We start from the raw sequence: 21,224 nt of genomic DNA on the forward strand, positions 1-21,224 counted from the left end.
CTCGTCACGCCTAGAAACACTTGAGTATAGGCGCGTTACAAATGCCATATCATATATCATATCATTCCTCACGCATGTAGACTGTCGTTTATCATTGTGTGTTGGCCTCGATTTATCTCGTTACTTTTCGCATTGATTTTAGAGACGAACATACTCCATTGAACTATCCTTGCAAGCAAATAGTTTCTGATCGGCCGTAATAAATAAAATGAGTAATATTAATGAAGTTCGGCTAGCGAGACTAATTATCATTTTTTTGTTTTCATAACAGGTATTTGATCCCTTTCTGCCACTGCCATCTGTTTGAGACACCGGCGGATGGATTCTTCAGCAGACACCTGCAGCTTTGTGTCAACAACTGGAGCACGATCGCCAAGGGCCCACATGCCCTTACGCTGTACTAGTGGCTAGAAGCAACATATCAACCTTTAGGCTGGACTAGTGCCTAGTTGATGGAACAGCCTTGCGGTTCACCGTGCTTCCAAAGTGATTCCTTTTTAGGAAAATGAACACCCTGTGTACCATAAAGGAACAGCGCGTGACTCAAGATGAAATGGAACAGTTATTGCGGATACAGATAAAAGAAAATAAATGGCTTCTGGAGTTCATATGTCAATTGCTGAATATTCTCTAAACATTTAATGTCAAATAAATGTACTTTACCAAATGTACCGTGTTGCTGTTTCATTTTAAAGTACAGTTTCATATTCCGAATTGTGGCGCGCTGTGTTGTGAGTTGATCTGTGTTGGTTTCTGGGTTCTGTGTGGAGTCGCGCAGAAGACGACTGGGCGCGTTTGCCTACGCAGCACAGTAACGTCACGGGGAGAGGCGGGGAATATGAATGTTTTGATAATGTCAGGCTCAGGGGCGGGGGAATTGATTTAGTGCCGCAAACGCAGGTCAGCCAGGGCGATCGGGGAAAAGATAGGATTATCAGAAAATGGCGGCTCCCTGGTGCTTGTTTTCGCGTGCGTTCAATGGACGAAAACTCGGGTAAGGTCCATAGGAAAGTTTTCTAAAATCGAGCCACTTAGGCTTAAAAAAACATGGCCGACCCGTAGGGACAATAAAAATTTTTACTAGACCATGCCTTTAAAACATCTGGTGCTCAGCTGCCCAACGCAAGAAATGGGAGCATAATTGCAAAACATGGATTTAGGTCAGCAGACGAATGGTGGTGAATCTTAATAGAAGGTGATAAAACGCACATCATATTGGCGCTGACTAAATTCTTGCTATTAATCTCTGCAAAACTGGAACTAAACACAAGGAAGTCATTATCCAAGGTTTGCAAAGACAAAGTGGATGGAAGGGCTGCCCGCAAAACTGCAATAAATCTGAGAAAGATTGAAGATCAAAGCAGACAGTAACCATCGAAATGACGTGGTCTGGGTCTGAAATGATTTACTGCTGGGAGGTCGCTCACCATTCACTTACGTATACAGCGGAGACGTTTCTCAAGTGCGCCCATTGCCTTGACCTTGCAATTTGTTTCCAAATGAGGGACGTTGATTGACGCTTAATAAGACAATTAGTCGACCACTGTTACATTATCTGAGAACACCAAGAGTTTTCATATCAGTGTCTTTTTTCTTTGTTTTTTTATTTTGCACATCATGACTAAAGGTTTTCGAATTTGTAAACCGTTTTAAGTCATTTAATTAAAAAATTAAAAAATAAAACTGCCTGCAAATGACACTTTACAGGCATCACTTAATAATGGTTTCCGTTGGAATCTGCCTGGTCTTTAGCCAGTGGTGGACTGGCCTATAGGGAACTCTGGAGATTTGTACTCTTCTTTCCCGCTCTCCCATGCACACTGAACTCTCCTTTCCATCTCTCTACATCACCTACATCCCTTTGAAAACTCACTCTTTGGACTCATTTGTTGCAGTGTTTCCTATGGTAAGAATCCCTTAGCATACTTAGAGGAATTAGGCTTGCTTGCACATCATAATTTGGGGCTACTTTGATAAACAATTCCAGGGCCATTTTTGGTTCCTTGTCAACCCGTCTTTAGCCTGTGAAAAATCTGCGACGGCTTCCATAGGAATCCATAAATTTTACACCCGCATGAACACGTCATGCAGGCATAAAACAAAACACACTCACAAAATGGAGGAGAGCAGCACAGCTGAGATATAATCTCCACTCGTGGCCCCTCCCCTGCCTTGCCACTGCAGGAAACTAGGGCAGGGTGGCAAACGGAGGCGTAAAAGCATTACACCTCGTGTGTTTCCATTTCCAGCTCTGCCCCATTTTAAATTAGACTGCTAGTGTTTATAATTCTTGGAAAAATAACGCTTTCGTTCGTGTGTCTGTTCAGCATTTGGACGGTCGATCCTCCATGGGAAACAGCCGATGGGCCTTGAAATGTTGTCTGCTCAGTGAACCGTTTACTCAGCAGCGTCTCCATGGGGAAGAGGCTGGCATCTGAAGGGCTGGGAACTGGCAGTTTATGTGCCGTGGGTAAAAATGCACGCGCTGAATAAAAGAACTTAGTGTCAGTTATATATTTATTTCGATTTTTTTGTGTGAAGCCTGCCTGCCACTAATGGCCTTCTCAGGGCGCAATAGCAACCTAAAAGTTGAATTCTTGTGAAACTAAAGGCACACACATGCCCTCCTTCCTCCCTTTAGGCACCAGATAATCTTGCAAACACATGTTACACGTTTTTGTAGAAGGATAAAGTTAAAACAAAAAAAAAACATAGCCACATCTGAACATACCTTGAGGCTGGCGTACAACTCTGCAGCCTTCTCAGGCGCCTGGTCACTGAGCCTGTAAAAAAAACTCAGTTTCCACTAATCCGGGTGAAATGCTCTGAAAATAAATACAGAATCAAGTTCTTCATGCTTTCCTTTCGGAGTGACGGATGGAAAATGTACGTGAATATTATGACTCAAAAGTGGAGCAAACAAAAACTTCACTGCGCACCCCTATACATTTCTTTTCTTATGACGTTGTCTGCATTATCCTTCACTTCACACTGTTGCCCCTGTGTGTGATACACATTCTCTAAATGTTTAGGAATATGTGGCAACTTCGAAGCTCACATATTTTTGTATATTTGAAAATGAAAATGTTTAATTATTTCTTTCAGAGCGAATAATTGCTCAAATCAGATTCTATGGTTATTCAACAGATATTATAAATATATAAAGTTTATATTTGCTTGTTATTATTAAATTCACAAAATAGTGTTTCCTCTTAAACACCACACAACTCTAAAAAGCCACTGTCGCAATAATTATTCCCTGCGAAAGAAATAATTACACATTTCGAATTTTAAAATTCGATTCACATTTCTTTAACAAAAACGTGTCAGCTTAGAGGTTGGTGCGTCGTCCTCAAAGTTTAGGAAACATTACTTATCTCTAAGAACAGTTTTTCAGCAAGGGGATCGACTTTGAATTTGTACGCATAGAACAGCTTCTCACTGCCAGGACAAACACAGAACACATGTTTCAAAAGATACCCTTTTTTTACATGAGGTTCTTTATTTTTTCAAAAATGTAAACCAATTAGCATGTAGAAAAAAGAACATTTTGTCAGACGTCCTCATAAGAGAGATTGCCTCTACAAGTTACTGGGGGCCAGCGGTGTTAATGGGTCTGGAAAAGATGTGGGGTTATACTAATTTAGGGACCGTCGAGACTCGTGGCTAGCTAGCCTTTTGCTTGTAACCCTTAAGGTTCTATCCGGGGTTACAACCAAAAGACCCGGGGCTACAGCCCCCTCAGCACCCCCTCCCAGCAACCCCTCTGCTGGGGGCAGATAGAACAATGCTCTCCCAGAAAGAACGATGCTCTCCCAGAACGTACAAACAAGTTCATTTTTCAGCTGATGTGTGCAGCTCTTGCCTCTAAATGTGGGGAGGAAAGGGGTTTGTTCCTTTGAATATGGGGAGGGTAAGATTGCTGGAGAGCTATTGTTATGGGCATGTAACTTCTTTCTACAGCAAGGAATCCTTGACAGATTATTAGGTATAGAATTGTATTTGTAACCGAACATATCTAGAAGAAGGGGGCAGTGACGCAGTATCTTCCCAAAGTGGTTTCTGAGAAACACCTGTGCCAGTTAGAAATCAGCTCTTGTTTATAAAAGTAAACTCGAGCTACTGTAATCAGTGGCGCTGCAGTAACTGCTTTCCCTTGGTAGAATAGGCTCTCGACAGACCAGCATAGTGCCCTTACGTTTTTGGTAGCCCAGTTGTATGCAAAAAGCAAGCCACCTAAAAACCTCTCGATTGAAAACAGGTTGTATAAAGATTTCCTGGTGCAAAACTCTCAAAATATTTTCCTTATGAGGGGGGTAGGCGAGAACTCGCTTTGCCTAAAGGAGGTGCAGATTGTAACACCCTGCTGCCATCGCTGCAGCCGTGCCATACCTGTCACAGGCACCTGTATCCTCAATGGTGAATCTCCTCGTGCCGCCGGTCCCCTAGACGGTTCTCACAAGCTGGGAAGACGCTGTACAGCTTAAAAATACGGGTGAGTAATGGACGCTGTGTACGGTGAACAGAACGCCAAGCACTGATGGTGGGCCCTGGTCGCCATGGTAACCATCACACAATCAGGAAATAAAAGCCCAATGCGCCCTCTCATCTGCACATCTAAACGCTCTGACCAGAACCCTCGCTCTGCTCGTTTCATGGCCGTTCCGTACACTGTGCCTTGTGCCCTGAGCCCTGTGCCTTCTACTTTGCTCTGTTTTCTTGTCCCCTTGCTTCCTTGCTGCCTTAATCTTGGTTTATTACACCATCATTGCTCCTATCATCAGAAGCCCTTCCCTGTCTTCTGTTTACATCCACTTTCTCCTTTTTCCTTGTTCCTCTCGTCCTGCCCTCTCCATCTTGGCCTGGCTGTGATCTTCCACTGCTGTATAGGTATCCTTATTTGGTTCCTTTGGATACTTATCAGAGTCCTATTTACCTTCCAGTTCAGTGCTTGCACTGTCTCCACGCCACAGAAGGAGTACGTTTCTTACCTGTAACTCCTGTTCTCCAGCATTGGTATCTTTAATAGATTCACATGCTGTGAATATTCCCCATCGTCAGGCTGGGAATCCACGGTTACTTTTTGATTGCCCTTACACTAGGCAAGAAGAACTTTGTTATGGGTGTTTTGGTCCCAACCAATGGGACCTCGAGTAGCTGTAAACTAGACCCTCCTCTTCCTCTTCCCCTCAGATTCTGATCCCATGGAAACAGATGCCCATCTGGTGCAAGAGTGTTTTCCTGAAGGGGCGGACGAAGGGCACATGTGAATCTATGAAATATAACAATGCTGGAGAACAGGAGTTACAAGTAAGAAAATTACTCCTCCTTGGATCTTTCATAGATTCACATGCTGTGAATAGACTATGTAACAGTATACAGACACTGGAGGTGCATACAGTTAGAATTCCGACAAGGTCACCTTTACCGTCAATCCATAGGATCGTACCTTATTAAAACAGGAGATGTAGGACTGGTCTCCCCGTCCACACTTTCTCGACATGACACGCATTACTTACCGTAATAGCATTTCTGATGATTGTATCTGCTTAGATTCACATGCTGTGCATATGGTCCGACATCCAGTGGAAACCGCAGAGTATTGCATCTTGTCTTTCGGGGACCGAAAGGGGAGGTCGGCATAGGCGTGTCTGTAACACTATCCCTATCGTGATGTGTGTAGTACCCAAAATCCCTCACGCGCCCAGGTCCCTCCGATTGTATTTTTTCTGCCATGAGGGAGCCCAAGGCTATAGTGAGTGAGTACATAAAGAGAGAAAGTAGTAAGACGTCTATGTTCCTTCCACCCCGAGCGGGGAGGTAGGGAGGGCGCATGTGAATCTAAGCAGATACAATCATCAGAAATGCTATTACGGTAAGTAATGCATGTCTTCTGATGCTTGTTAATCTGCTTAGAATCACATGCTGTGCATAGACTAGCGAGCAGTAACCGGAGTTGGAGGTGGGTTGTGAGAAGGAACAGTAGAGAAAAGATATCTTAGTACTGCTTGTCCCACCTGAGAATCAGACCTAGAAGTGTCCAGGCAATTGTAACGCTCACCTGACTCCCACGGAGGCGCTGGTCTAGTCTGGGTTGCTGTGGCCTCTTCGAGCGTGATGCGCAGAACTCGGAACACCGACTGATCAGGACCCTCAAATCTTGCTTGTCTGGCCCGTAGGAATATCCTTCTGCAGATGAGAAAGGGGATTAACAGTCTGCAGAATAGTGTGCTTGCTCCCCCCTTCCCCCCTTCGTTCTTCTCTAACTTCCTCCGAAATCCCCGGTTGAGGCTCACCTTATGGTTTGAAAGGATGAACTCTCCATCCTGCTTCTGGTGCAGGGGCGCGTGTTTGTCCAGTTACTTCACTGGTTTTCAGAATGGCGCTGGCAAAATCCACTTGACTTTTCCGAGCGGAACGCCGTAAGTATGAAGATTACAAAAGTTCAAGTGTAGAGCCTCCTTTTCTGTTGCCTTCCTAACCTGTGATCTGTCCTTTATTTCAGGTGCAGAATGAAGGCGATGCGTTGAGGAATTGAATTGCCGATGGTAAACTCAGGTGAGTTAGCGATGGGGGCGATCCCTCTTAATGTCTTTATATTCCTCCAGTAATGTCTTTTGTCCTTTCCCTTAGGGGCCGGGGTGCGGTACCTGCCAACGAAGCGGCGTCGACCCGAAATGAGGAATGGTCCACCAACAGAAGACCGGTACGTGTTATGGCGGAAAATTAGGCTTTCCTCATATGTTCCTTCTGCTCACCTTTTGTCTCTTCTTCTCTCCCCTAGGCGCAGAGATGTGGCGACCGGTGCAGACAGTCGCGGTGGAGCCAGAAGAACTCCCGAGGACAGGTGAGTGAAGCGCGGCGCTGCAGCGAGCAACGCGGTGCTTTTAAATGAAAGTCTTTTCTCAGGAACGCTGGCGTGAAGGTTCTGGATGCAGGTAAGAAGTTTGATAAAATTCTTGGTTTTCACCTTTCTCTTCCCTTCTTTCCTTACAGGTGTTCTAGGATCGAGGCGGGCGTGGCTGGAGACCAGATGCAGGAGCAGACACGGTGAGAGTTCAGCTGCTTGGATGCAGAACAACGCGAAGCGTGAGCTACTGTCTGGGCGTGGCTTAAATAGCCCCCAAAGTAGTTCCAGTTCAGTATCCTTCCCCGGCCACGCCCGAGTGGCAAAATAGTCCCAATGAAAAAATAGTCCCTTTCAGGTCTCAGGGAGGCCTGAATCTAGCAGCATGGTCTGCATCAGGTAAGTGCACTAAACACCTTCCTTTATGAGCCTGGCGCCTATGGCGCCAGGACTGATGTCCAACATGAGCCTGAGTCCAAAGAGCCCCTATAAGGGGCCGCTGGGCTTTTACCCGGGAGCATGATGCCAGCTCCTGGGGGTGCTGGGACTGGAACCGATGGAACCTTTTTATCAGCCGAGGTGCATGTATGTGGTCGCTGGGTTCCCAAGACCTTTCCTGAGGCCCGTACCCTTTCCAATCAATTAGATAGAAAAGTTTTGATTTTGAGATCTTAGAATCCAAAATGTTCTTCACCTCGAATTCAGGCTCCCCATCTATCTGGATTGGTTCTGGTGGCTTTATTAATCTGGTTCCTGGTTGCACTGGTTTCAAAAGTGACACATGAAAAACGGGGTGAATCCGCATGTTAGCTGGTAGATCGAGCTTGACTGCCACTGGGTTAATTATAGCTTTGATCGAGTAAGGGCCCAAATACCTTGGATTAAAAGTTCGAGGTCCCTTGAGCAATAAGTGTTTGGTAGCCAACCATACTTGATCCCCTATTTGGTATGGAGGCGCCTCACTCCGATGCAGATCCGCATTCTTTTTGTATTTCCCTTTCGCTTGTTGCAAATGTGCAGTTGCATCCTTGAAGGCTTGAGTTATCGTGGAATGCAAATGGTCCACTGCGGGCATTTCAAGGCTCAGAGGTGAGTCCAGGTCTGAAGTACGAGGGTGATGTCCATATAGGGTTTAAAAGGGGCTTTGTCCAGTTCCAGAGTGTACCGAGTTATTGTATGCATATTCGGCCACCCATAAAATATCCTTCCAATTACCCTCCGATTGGTGCAACATGCATCGTAGGTATTGTTCAAGGGTCTGGTTCGTTCTCTCCGTCTGACCATCGGTCTGTGGGTGGTGGCTGGTTGAGAGTCTTACGTCGATTTGTGCCAGTTGACAACACTTTCTCCAAAAATGAGAAATAAACTGGCTTCCCCGGTCGGAGACTAGTATGGACGGGAATCCATGCATACGGATGATATTTTCGAGGAATTCCTTGGCTAGGACAGAAGCTGAAGGTAATCCTTTCAACGGAATAAAATGGGCCATCTTGGAAAATAAATCCACCACAACCAGAATAGTATTGTATCCATTACAAGGGGGCAGGTCCGTGATAAAATCTAGTGACAAGGTGGCCAAGGTGCTGGTGGAATGTCTAAAGGCTGAAGAAGACCGGCGGGTTTTGTCTTTTGGCCTTTGTTTTGGGCGCAAACTCCACAGGACATCACGAAAGATTTAATATCCTTTCGCCAGGAAGGCCACCAGAATTGTCGTTTAATTTTTTCCTCAGTTTTGGCAATTCCAGGATGTCCTTCCATCAGGGTATCATGATGACGGGAAATAACCAGTTCTTGCAATTCCTTTTCTGGCAGAAATAAGCGTCCTTGGAAGTAAGGTAGGCCATCGTTGACCGAAAAGTAAGACCCCCTTTGGATCCAATCCTGCAAGGCTGTAGAGTCCAGGAGTTGTTTTACCCGTGCTTGAATGTCTTCAAGGGTTTGTAAAGAGGTTATCCCCAAAATTCTTTGTTCGGGAATTATCGGCACAGGTTCAGAGTTTGTGTCTATTTCTCCCATTCCTATTCGAGATAGCGCGTCCGCTTTGCCATTCTTACAGCCGGGGCGGTAAGTGATTACAAAATCGAACTTAGCAAAGAACAAAGCCCATCGGAGCTGACGTGACGATTGAGCCTTGGCAGTTTTTAAATATTGTAAGTTCCGGTGATCAGTGATCACGGTGATGGTATGCCTGGCGCCAAGAAGATAATGCCGCCAAGCCTTAAAGGCGGACTTAATGGCTAATAATTCCTTGTCGGTGATTGCATAATTTACCTCAGGCGGCGAGAACTTTCTGGACCAAAATGCTACGGGGTGCAGTTGGTTGGTTTCAGGGTCTCTCTGAGACAGGACAGCTCCCATGGCTAAGCTGGACGCGTCGGTTTCGACTACATATGGGAGATCGGGACGCGGGTGCTTCAAAATAGGTGCGGACGTGAATTTAGCTTTCAATTCCTGAAAGGCCTGTTCGGCTTCCTCGGTCCATTCGAAGCGTTTATTTTTTCGCAAGAGTTCAGTGATGGGTTGTACCACATGTGAAAATTCCGGGATAAATCTGCGATAAAACCAAGCATGCTTTGGACACCTTTCACCGAACTAGGTGATGGCCATTTGAGGATGGCATCCACTTTTCGTGAGTCCATTCGGACCCCTTTAGGTGTCAGGATGAATCCAAGAAACTCAACCTCGGTGGTATGGAAAACTCACTTTTCCAGCTTTGCAAACAGTTTGTGCTGGCGCAATTTCTCAAGGATGGCCCTGACATGCTTTCTGTGATCAGATTCCGAAGAGGAGTACACAAGAATGTCATCGATATATACGACAACACAAACATCGATGAGTTCCCGAAGGACATCGTTCATGAAGAATTGGAAGGCAGCAGGCGCGTTGCACAACCCGAAAGGCATCACTTGGTATTCGAATAATCCATATTTTGTACGGAAGGCCGTTTTCCATTCGTCGCCTTCTTTTACTCGCACCAGATGATAAACCCCCCGGAGATCTAACTTGGTGTATACGCAAGCGTCCTTCACCTGGTCAAGGAGTTCAGGGATCAGAGGCAGAGGGTAATGGTTTTTAACAGTTATCTGGTTCAATGCGCGGTAGTCGATACAAGTTCTAAGGTCGCCTTCTTTTTTGGGCACGAAGAACAAAGCCGAGGATGCCGGAGACTTTGAGGGGCGAAGGAAACCATTGGCTAGGTATTGATCTAAATATTGTCTCAAATGCAGATTCGCAGGTTCAGTAAGGGCATAAATCCTGCTACAAGGGGGTTGTGCACCGGGCACCAGATCGATTTGGCAATCGTACGATCTGTGGGGAGGTAACGTGTTGGCCTGTTCCTTTTGGAAGACATCCTGAAAGTCTTGGTATTCTGGAGGTAGTTGCATGGAGACAGAGGTTACAGACGCTAGACTAATCTTCAGATTTTCTGGGTAGCAGGTTTGTGCACAATCCGGGAAGGTTATTCTCTTCGCTCGCCAATCAATTCGAGGATTATGTGTCTCTAACCAAGGGATTCCGAGAATAACCTGAAACTGTGGAGCCTTGATTACATCAAACACAACTGCCTCCTGATGGTTATTCGGACCTATAAGCGTCACCGGTCCAGTGGCAAAATAGTCCCAATGAAAAAATAGTCCCTTTCAGGTCTCAGGGAGGCCTGAATCTAGCAGCATGGTCTGCATCAGGTAAGTGCACTAAACACCTTCCTTTATGGGCCTGGCGCCTATGGCGCCAGGACTGATGTCCAACATGAGCCTGGCACCAACGGCAGAGTCCAAAGAGCCCCTATAAGGGGCCCCTGGGCTTTTACCCAGGGGCATGATGCCTGGCCTGGTGCTCCGGGGGTAGGCATCATGACAGCAATAGTGTTTTGTAAAGGTGTGTACAGAACTCCAGGTTGCTGCTTTGCAAATGGACTCAAGAGGAACATTTGCAATGAATGCTATGGATGCCCAAGTGCCTCGAGTAGAGTGTGCTCTAGGCTTGAAGGGCAGTTCTCTCTTCGCAAGAGTGTAACATAGTGTGATGCATTTGACAATCCACCTTGAAATCGTTGATTTAGAGACAGGGTCCCCTTCTCTACCAGCTGCCACTGAAACAAAGAATTGTTTAGTCTTCCTTAGTGGTTTAGTTCTTTCCAGATAAAACATGACTGCCCTGCGCACGTCTAGTGTGTGAAGGCTTCTTTCGGCCATGTTAGTGGGGTTCTGGAAGAAAGTGGGTAGTTCGATTGACTGGTTCACAAGGAACTTTGAAATGAATTTAGGTGCAAACCTGGGATGTGTGCGCAGAACTACCTTATCTTTGTGGACTGTAACAAAGGGGTCTAATACAGACAGAGCCTGTAGTTCACTAACTCTTCTGATAGAAGTGATAGCCACTAGGAAGCCCGTTTTATAAGTCAGATCTTTCAGACTTGCTTTATGCATTGGCTCGAAGGGAGCTCTCATGAGCCTGGTCAAAACCACATTCAGGTCCCACCCAGGGGCTGGGTGAGAGATGGGAGGATAAATCCTCTTGACCCCTTCCATAAAGGCTTTAATTACTGGTATTTTCCATCACAATACCTTTTGTTATGATGTGGTGTAGGCTGACAGAGCAGCCAGATGAACCTTTAGGGAATTGAAGACTAACCCCAGGTCCAGCAGGTGGGTTAGATACAACACAATGTGTGAGGGTGAGTAATCGATGGGATTGACGCCCTTGGAATTGCACCAGATGACAAAACGTTTCCATTTGCTGGCATAGCAATAACGTGTATTAGGCTTTCTCGCTTCCCTGAGTATGTCCATGCATCTGTGAGGGAGTTGCAGGTGTCCAAACTCTATGATCTCAGGAGCCAGGCTGCTAAATTCAGAGTTTGTGGACATGGGTGTATGGTCTCCCCCCTGTCCTGAGACAACATGTTGTACAGGTAGGGCAGCTTGACTGGTGGGGAGAGGGACATTTCCATCAGGTGAGCGAACCAGGGTTGGCGGGCCCACATGTGGGCCACCAGTATCATGGTGACTGGTTCCTGGTGCATCTTGTGCACTATCTTGTTGAGAAGGGGAGTTGGGAGAAAAGCGTAGAGAAATTTCCCCGACCAAGTTATCCAGAGACCGTTCCCCTTGGATCGGTTCTGGGGGTACCTGGGGGCGTAGTCTTGGCATTGGGCGTTCTCCTGAGTAGCGAACAGGTCGTTCTCTGGGAAACCCCATTCTGCGAAGATGTTGTCTTCGTGCAGTCGCCATTCGTATTCTTCTGGCAGAGGAAATCTCTGCCGAGTACGTCTGCCAGAAGATTGATTACCCTGGAACATGTTGGGACAACAAAAACATCTTGTGTTTGAGAGCCCATATCCAAATGTTTTGGGACAGCTTGGATAGCCCTGGAGAGTGCGTGCCCCTCTGTTTGTTCAGGTAATACATTGCTGTAGTGCTGTCTGTTAGGATCAGTACTGTCTTCCCCTGCAGGTGCACCTGAAAGGCTTTCAATGCTTTGAACACTGCTAGTAGTTACAGTAAGTTTATATGGTTGGACGCTACTTGAGGGGACCACAGTCTGTGCGCTGTCTGCTGAAGCAGGTGAGCCCCCCACCCCGTGAGAGATGCGTCTGTCGTGAGAGTGGCTTCCACTGCAGGGGTGGTGAAGGTTTTCCCCTTCAAGAGGTTTTCTCTTGACCACCACTGCAGAGAGAGAATGAGGGCTGGCGAGACAATTTACAGATCTTCCCATTGTCCGCTGGCCTGACACCACTGGCTGTTGAGCCACTCTTGCATGGGACGCAAGTGTATACATGACGCCATCATCCCTAGCAATCGCATCGCTTTGCATACCGTCACCTCTCGACTGGCAACATATTGAGGAATCTGAGAGAGCTGGAGGGGAAGACAAAGCCGTCTTCCGTCCGAAATTAGCGCTCCCAGAAATTGTTTTACTTGGCTGGGCACTGAGCTGGATTTCTTCTCGTTGATTGAAAAACCCAGGCTGAAGAGGAGATCTACTGTTTTTTGGGTGTTCGAAAAACAAGCGTTGAACGAGTCCCCCGTAATGAGCCAGTCATCGAGGTAAGGGTAAACTGGGACTGATAGTCTGTGCAGGTGTGCTGCTGCCACTGCCAGGACTTTGGTAAACACCCTTGGCACCGAGGCGATGCTGAAGGGGAGTACTCTGAACTGGTAGTGTTTGTCCTGGATCATGAACCTCAGGTATTTTCTGTGCGCTGGCAACATTTAAATATGAAAGTATGCATCTTTCATATCCAATGTTGCCATGAAGTCCCCCTGTTTCAGCAATGGGATCACCTCCTGCAGTGTTACCATGCAAAACTTCTGGGGTTTTATACATTTGTTCGCTGGGCGCAGATCCAGAACAGGATGCATGGTGAGATCCTTTTTGGGTACAAGAAAGTACACTGAATAAATACCCTTGTTTACCTGAAGAATAGGGACGGCTTCTATGGCGTCCTTTCCCAGCAGTGCTTTCACCTCTTGGATCAAGATCTCCAGATGGTCTGGTGAAAGGCCCTGTGAGCGCGGTGGTCTGAACAGTGGAGGTCGGGCGAATTCCACGCAATAACCGTGGGCGACCGTCTTTAAGACCCACTGGTCGGAAGTTATCCCCTCCCATGCCTTGAGGAAAGATGTTAATTTCCCCCCGACCGGGGAGACATGGGAGGGGACCTGGACTTGGTGGTCATTTCTGACCAGAGGCTGTGGCTCCTCTGGGATTGGGGCCTCTGCCTCTACCTTTGCCGCGTTTCTGACCCCTTGTGGGGTAGTAAGTAGGGCTTCCGGGTGCTTGATTCGTGTTGAAGTTACCCGTGCCGTAGTTGTTCTGGCCGGCACAGGCTTGTCCTCGAAAGGACCACCGAGAATTGTTACCCCTCTGGGAGGAGGGTTTTTGTGTAATTTGGTGCAAAGACTTAATAGTCTCGTGCTCCTTCTTGTCCGTCTCCAATGCTTCATCAACTGCTTTCCCGAAGAGGTTAGTCTGCTCAATGGGTTTATTAATGAGGGAGGCCTGAGTCTCAGGTCTGAAGCCCGATGTACGCAGCCATGCGTGTCTTTACAGAAGAGTATCTTGTGCAAGAGACCTGCCTGCTGTTTCTGCAGTGTCCAGGGTGTTCTTCACCACATTCTGGTTAACCAGTTTTCCCTCTGAAACAATGGCGAGAAGCTTTGTTCTGGAGGGTTCAGGAACCTCCTGGAGGCCTTCTTGAAGTAAGTTCCACTGGGCATCGGCATAGCTTGCTAATAACGTAGTATTATTAGCAACCCGAATGGTGTATGCAGCTGCTGAAGTGACACGTTTGCCCAGGGCATACAACCTTTTAGACTCCTTGTCCGGTGGTGATTCTCCCGTGGCAAGGGGTACCCTGCCCTCTTTCGCGTGGTAGTCACTACCAGTGAGTCCGGGATGGCGTGCCCTTTAATATATAGAGGGTCGGTAGGAGAAGGCCAAAATAATTTTTCGACTCTGGGGTTCACTGCCCGTGTCTGAGCAGGTGTGACCAAAGAAGGAGCCACCCGTCTTTTAACAGAGTTAAGAAGGGGGATGGATTGACTCGCCAGAGTTTTTTTTTTAATAATATCCTCCACGAAATCCTGCTCCGGTACCGCCTCTTGAGTGGCTATTTTGAAGAATTCTGCTGCTTTTTTCAACATGGAGTTGAAAGCCACTTGGTCATCCACAGGGGAGGCCTGGCGAGCAGGGGTGGACGGAGGAGAATCTAGTTTTCGAGAAAAAGCTTCCTCTTCTTCATTATAGATGTCTCTATAAGCATCCATATGGATCATGTCTTCTTGTTGGAAAACCTGAGACTGATCTACTTGAATTTGTGGATTAGGGTCTACCTGAGCCCTTTTCGGGGGCGGATGATCAGAAGAACTGATAATCCGCTCCAGCCGATCCATACAACCCTCACATTTTTTTGTAGTCCATTTAGAGGACCGAAACGGGCCTAAGCGAGAAGTGACATTCTCCGCGCTGTGGCATCGACGGGAACCTCTTGACTATCTACGTACGCCTCATACAAATCAGGAATCCCATCCGACGAAATCTTTTCCGCGGATTGACCCATAACCTTAAGCGGAACCGGAATAAGGCCCACCACCGCTGCGATTCTTCCAATGCTTCTTTGGATAGTCACCGAATCGTCGTGAGACAAAAGCTCCAATGATTTGTCAGTAGTAGAAATACCGTCTGCGCCACCAGGAGGCTTAGTGGTCGGGTTTCCGGGAAGAGGCCCGACTTTCGACGCGTGTAGGCTTTAGAGTAGTGCCCTTGGTTAGTTTTGATTGCCCAGTCGCAATATGCTGCTGCGGATGCGGGGAAGGCTTTGGATCAGAGCGATCCGGGGGAACCGGCGAAGACTTCAGCAGCCCCGTTGGCGCTTTCGCCTCTTTCAACAAAGGCGTCGAAATTGGCGTAGGGGTTGTGTGCTTAGTGCGATGCGCTTGTACGCCCCTGTTGCCGGGTGTGGTCCCTGTAGCAAGACCAGAGTTGAGTCTGGAAGGGTTGGGGATGGGTGTGGCGGATCTAGAAGTGTCCGCCTCAAGGTCTATAACATCCGCGTTGGTGTGGCGGTTGGGGATGGGGGGTCCATGCGTGACATACCGTACGCGGCCCACCGCTTTACACGGCACTCCTTAAGGGTCTTAGACCGTAGGAGTTTACACGCCGCACACCACTTCTCGTCGTGCTCTAGGGGGAGACAGGCGTTACAGAACCTTTGTTCGTCCTTCCAAGGATATCTGACCCTACACTTAGGGCAGAATCTAAAAAGAGTCCTTTCCATAGCAAAAGGGAAGGATGACCAGGCCGAAAGGGAAAAGAGGGGAAAGGAGAAAAGACATACTAAACAATATGGCTACCCTGACCCCACTCTCCCTACTGTATAGGTCGGCCAGATGGCCCGACCACGTGGACAATCTGGCTGCCGGATCTTAGGTGCCGAAATCCACAGCCGTAGGCGATTCCGCCGTAGTCTTCGTCGAAGATGTAGTTATTGGCGAAGTGACTTAACGGGGAATAAACTGACAATTCGGTAAAGATAAACAATGTTTCTAGTGAGAGCTCTGCTATAGGGCGACCAGTTATCTGGGCGGAAAAAAACAATCTGAGGGACCTCAGCGTGTGAGGGATTTTGGGTACTACACACGTCATGATAGGGATAGCGTTACAGAAACGCCTATGCCGACGTCCCCTTTCGGTCCCCGAAAGACAAGTTGCAATACTCTGCGGTTACCACTGGATGTCGGACCATATGCACAGCATGTGATTCTAAGCAGATTAACAAGCATCAGAAGCTGCTTCTCCAGCCAGTAATGCCTTGTGAAAGTATGTGGCACTGACCAGGTGGCCGCCAGGCAGATGTCCGTGATTAGGACCACGGACCACCATGCCGCTCAAGCTGCTGTAGCTTTTGTTAAATGTGCATATGGGGGATTCTAGAGGGGCTTCCCTGCTGGCTTGTGGCAGAAGACAACAGCCGATGAGATCCACCTTGCTATGCTTTGTTTGGATAGAGCATTGCCTTTATTCGTCAGGCCATAAGCTACAAAAGGTGGCGTCGATTTCCTGAAGGACTGCATCCTGTCAATGTAGTATTTTAACGCTTGCTTGAGGTCGAGCAAGTGTAATGCCACCTTTGCCGGTGATGAGGGCTTGCTAAAGAAACCTTGTACATTTATCGTGAAATTCTTGTGAAAATCCGTGGGTACTTTGGGAACGGATCGTGGGTTTGTCATGAGAAGTACCCTGCCCTTTTAGAACCGCAAGTATGGTTGGTTGATTTCAAGGGCTTATAGCTCTGTATAATGATTTTGAGTTATAATGCTTTTGACTAAAAAACATGGCGTCTAGGTGAAATGCATTCTGGGTGCACTTATAGTCATAATGGAAATTCTCATCAAGCCTCAGTGACATCTGTACATTTTCTTCAGGCATCAGTGAAAGCTGCATTTTAATGTGAACTCTGAATCACTGGAAAAACATGCTTTTCTTGCGTATGTTAGTCTGCATTGCTTCATGGACGGTTTGGAATAAAGATGCCAACTGGTGTCCGATAATGTTGTAGAGACGAAGGAAAGTTATGCTATTTTTCGCACTTTTTCATGAGAAAGGGGAAGAGTTTACCTCTTGGGGCTGCCATGGGTCATTTTGCCCGAGGATCCATGGGAATTGGCAACAGGTGGACTTTGAGAGTCAGAACTTTCTGAAAAAGGCCATCCTGCATTTGTGGGAGGTTTAAAAAAGAGAGCACCAGATTAGGCAGACAGAGAAAAGCTTCAGAGAAAGAGTGGATGCACTGCTTGCTATGCCCTTTAAGCAAAATCTCTCTGCCTGCCTGTTTTGGGGCTTTCCAATGCAGTTCTGGCGAGATGAGGAGTTTTGTGGCTGCTGCTTTAACAGTGAAGTATTTTTAAACATGCATGTATTCTTTTTACTGCATTTATTCTTTTATGTATGCTGATTTGTGAATAAACGGCCATAAAGTGCCATTTTACATTTTAGCTAAGTGTGTTAGGTGGATTATTGCCTTTCAGTATGTGCTGGGGCTATGAAAAAAGATTACTGTGCACTAATGAGAAGCAAAACACTCCGACACCCTCCTAGCTGATGTAATAGCCGCCAGGAAGGCGACTTTTCAGGACAAGTATCCCAGTGGCGCAGAGGCCATAGTTTTCTTCATGAGCCCTGAGAGCGCGGTGCTGAGGCTCCATTCTGGCGATATTCTTCTTACTGGTGGAAAACCCATTTTCCAGTCTGGTGTACCTAGAAATCGCTGCCAAGTGCACTTTAATTGAGTTGTGGGCAAGGCCCTGTTTGGTCAGGCCTAGCAGGTATAGTAGTACATCCTCTGGCCTCGCCTGGAATGGGTTCAGCCCCTCCTGGTTTTGTTGGTGTTGGGTTTCGCACCGCTTGAAAATCAATCCACTTCAAGCGGTATGATTTGTTGGTGGCCGGAGCTCTTGCCGCTGCTAGGACCTATGTACATTCTTGTTTTAGGCTTCCCAACTCTGCGAAGTCAGGAGCCACACCAAAGTGATTGGAGGTTGTGGTGCTGAATTTTCCCTTTGCCTTGCGTTATGATGTCTGGTCGATTGCTGAGATGGATGGGTTTGTCCCTGGAGAGCTGGACCACATTGGAGAACCCGGTCTGGCGAGGCCAGTTTGGTGCAATGAGGATGACCTTGCATGAGTGCCGCTTGATTTCCTTTCTTTGTTCTGTGCAGGATCGGGAACCCTCATGCCAGACATGGTCGAGGATGTGCATTTTACCCATATGGTCAAATAAAAAACATTCCTTCTCATCCTCAGAGTTGAGGAGGCCGTACTCCTTGCACACCATCATGACAGTAGAATGGAACCCCGTGATGTCATCAGGTAGGGACGGCTTTGCTGATTCCTCGTCCTGGGGAAATTCCTGGGTGGAATCTGTGTCCCAATCATCGTCCCGTCTTGGAGTGGATGACGTGGATGTGGTGCCGCGGGGGTTGTCTGCATCTGTATCTGTTAGTTCTCCTTCTTCTGGTGCCGACCAAGCCAGTGGTGAAAGGATACAGCTCCTTTTGCATGATGGAGAGGGTAATGTTGGTGATACACTCCTGTCCCTGCGTATTGGTCAGTGAGCAGGGGATGCTGGGGGAGTTGGAGAGATGGACCTGGATTGTGAGAGCCCTCTAGGGACCCTTGCTGATCTTCCCTGCGATGTAGATCTGGGTCTGGAAGGAGGAGACCTAGATGATCTTCCCTGCGAAGTAGATCTGAGTGTGACTGGAGAATGGTGTGGTACCTGCGGTACTGCCAGCTGAGGTGGTGGTAAGGCCGGCATCCCTGGTCTCATCAAAGCTGCGTCAAGTTGAGTGATGACCCTCTGCAGGGACGAGAGCACTTGTATGGATAGTAGCGCTTGTGGATTGTTTAACAGTGCCCTTACTTCCCTTTGTTGGATTTGTAGGTGGGAGTGCCCTGCGGGAGCCGGGCCTGCCTCTTCCTGTGCTTGTCACCACACTGGACCTGCCTCCTCTTGCAGCTGTCTAATTGTTAGGCCCCCTTCCTAAATATGATTCCCTGGCATGGATGGCCTAGTTGGAGCTTCCTCCTGTAATATCAATAAATGTTTTCCGCGTCTGACTGCTAATGCTGCGCCTCAAAGTTGGTATTCACCTCATACTGCAAGATCCCTTCTGGTATTACGTTGGAGTAATGGACAGGAGAGACATGGTTGATGTGCTTTGGTTGTGTTGGTTGTGTGGTCTCGTCTGTATGTGGAGGTTGTACCTCCTGCGTAAGAACCCGTCCTTCCGTCGACAGGGTTGTCATCGACAGTGTCGGCGAAGGACCCTCCTTCAGTGGTTTCTTGGGGCCTGGAGGTGTGTCTTTACCCATTGCCGAGGTTGTAGGTCAGGGTGACGGACCGTGTTAGTGTGGTATTTGTCCATGGCTTTCTTTCGTCAATGAGTCCAGTTTATGGTGTGTCGCCGAAGAGCCAGTTTTGTGGAGTGTCTTGGATGAGCTGGACTTTTGGAGCAGAGTGGATGAGGCCGTTTTGTGGGGTGTCATGGATGAGCTGGACTTCATCTATGAAGTAACTTTACGTGGCATCGTTGACGGGTTAGGTGCCGGGTGCTTCGTCGCTTTTGGCGTCGAATGGCCTACTTTACATGCCTTTTCCTGCTTCTTTTCTGTAGTCATTGTCAGGGGGGTGCTTGTGCACCTTCTGTGCCTGAGCGGCTCCCGTTGACTGGTGCTAAAGCGCTTTCGCAGTGGCCGACAACAAGATAGTTGTGCCTCTGCTCGTGTGCCCCGGGTTATCTTTGCGCCCCACTCCCTCTACGGGCCCTCACCTTCTCTCACTGACCTTGGTTTATGCTTGTGCTTTGGTCCTTCAGTTGGTTTGCCGCCTTCTGCTGCCGACTTCCGCCCCGGTGACGACTGGCCTTTTGTGGGTGATGACGACCCGTCCGGCCCCTTAGGTCTTTGAGCCGACAGCTCATAGCTGTGTTTCTTCTTCACTAGCAGTTCCGCCAATCTTTCCCTCGACCGCGGTGGTTTTCCCACAGGAGCGGTCATGCTCTTGGTCGATTCGACATCAGAGGGGTATTCAGGATAGTTCCCCTCATTGAGCCAGCAGAATAGCCTTCTATTTCTATCTTTGAGCGTCTTGGAGCAAAGACCTCAGCAGATAGTGCAGTTTTCAACAGTGTGGCGGGGGTAAAGGCAGTATATGCAATTGGAGTGCTTATCTCCCTCATCTACATCTTGAGGCCACAGGTGGCGCAGTGCTAAAAAAAGGGGGCTCCTTTAGCCCTCTTCCCCAGAAATGTTCCTCACCTTGAAGAGTATTCTTGATGTTGTGTAGAGAAAATACTTCTTTTCTTTTGAAATAGTTGTTTTGATGATTGTAATCTAACATTCTGACTGTGGAAAACCAGGGGCCCTCCTCAGCTGAACACACGGTTAGAATCTGAGGGGAAGAGGATGAGGAGGGTCTAGTATACAGCGATTTAGGTCTGTTTGAATGAAAAAAATTGACCTTTCCTATTTGACCACATTTCTTTTGGTCGACCCCCCTCCCCAAGTCCCCCCACCTTAATGTATTCCCTTACCCCACCCCACATATATATTTATTTTATTTTGACCAAAATTCAACAAAAAAACTATTTAAAAAATGAGGCAAAATAGAAAAGGTCAAGTATGCTAATACTGTCTACAGCTACTCAAGGCCCCATTCATTTGGACCAGAAACACCCATAACAAGGGTGTTAGGCTACAAAATGTAGGTTCTTCTTGCCTAGGGAAAGGGGAATCAAAAGTCACAGAGGATTCCCAGCCTGAGGACAGGGAATATTCACAGCATCATTTTAGGAAAGATTTCCCTTAGGTGCTATCCATTTATGGGTGCCCCCACCAACGTTGTGCTTTTGTTTGGCTTACCTAACCTGACTTTTTCCAGTGGAGCACAGCCTTCAGTTACACTGCTCTGTGCTTTTACTCATTTGTTATGGGGAAACTGACACGTCCTTCAGGCTGTCAGTACTGGGAAACTATGTTTCCCTTAGTCTTTGACTATGTTGCCATTTCTTGGCAATTTTTTATCTATGTGCCAAGTACCTTACAGTACTGCGCATAGGGGTCCTTTTGTTTTATGGCACTAGCCACCCTCTAAGGATTTTTTGGTGTTTGTACAAGTGTGTCTAGGATGAACTGGTGGCAGCAGTTTACTTTTAAAGTATTTTTACTTCGTTTGTATGGACCATAGCACGCTTATGGCGTTTGGCCCAAGACTGTGTCCAGTGCCGAAAATGGGCGTGCCACAAAGTCTTTTGCTCGTTCCTTTGGCCATTGTATCACTTTGCCTGACCCCAGGTCGAGAGATCCAGGCATT

The 21,224-nt window shown here is 47.5% G+C and overlaps 1 protein-coding gene across 5 annotated transcripts in view; it reads right to left on the reverse strand.

Annotated features, from left to right (window-relative positions):
- Window positions 1–21,224, reverse strand: part of LOC138487994 (dehydrogenase/reductase SDR family member 11-like) — a 73,841-nt gene that overhangs the window by 37,032 nt on the left and 15,585 nt on the right. For 2 of the 5 annotated variants that reach the window (XR_011274568.1, XR_011274566.1), the window contains exons 1-2: window positions 4,393–4,496; window positions 2,732–2,825 (exon numbers count right to left, since the gene is read on the reverse strand). The exons of 2 other annotated variants lie outside the window; for them this stretch is intronic. The gene's annotated coding sequence lies outside the window, so the exon portion shown is untranslated. Of the gene's footprint in view, window positions 1–2,731; window positions 2,826–4,392; window positions 4,497–21,224 lie in introns of those variants that run through there. One more of the 5 variants, XR_011274567.1, reaches the window with a different exon arrangement.

This window comes from Ambystoma mexicanum, chromosome 9 (genome assembly GCF_040938575.1).
Source record: "Ambystoma mexicanum isolate Mex_15411 chromosome 9, UKY_AmexF1_1, whole genome shotgun sequence".
Taxonomy (NCBI): Eukaryota; Metazoa; Chordata; class Amphibia; order Caudata; family Ambystomatidae; genus Ambystoma; species Ambystoma mexicanum.